Here is a 211-nt window from a genome sequence, read left to right as displayed (position 1 = left end):
TGTTTTTCCAACTCGCTCCCATACAAGCATCGCTGGAAGTGCCACCTGGGGCCAGAGGGCCATAGTGGGTTTGGCAGCAATCCTGCAAAAGGGGCATCTCATGGCCTTTGGGACCACGGGAGAAAGGTGCTGGGGTGGGAGCTTAACGCTGCCTTCTACTTTCCCGCTGTCTCACGTCGCTCTGTCCCTCTCCCAGGGGAGCCTTGCCTTG

Source organism: Apaloderma vittatum, unplaced genomic scaffold (assembly GCF_000703405.1).
Source record: "Apaloderma vittatum isolate BGI_N311 unplaced genomic scaffold, ASM70340v1 scaffold23068, whole genome shotgun sequence".
NCBI lineage: Eukaryota > Metazoa > Chordata > Aves > Trogoniformes > Trogonidae > Apaloderma > Apaloderma vittatum.
Note: the sequence above shows the minus strand (reverse complement) of the source record.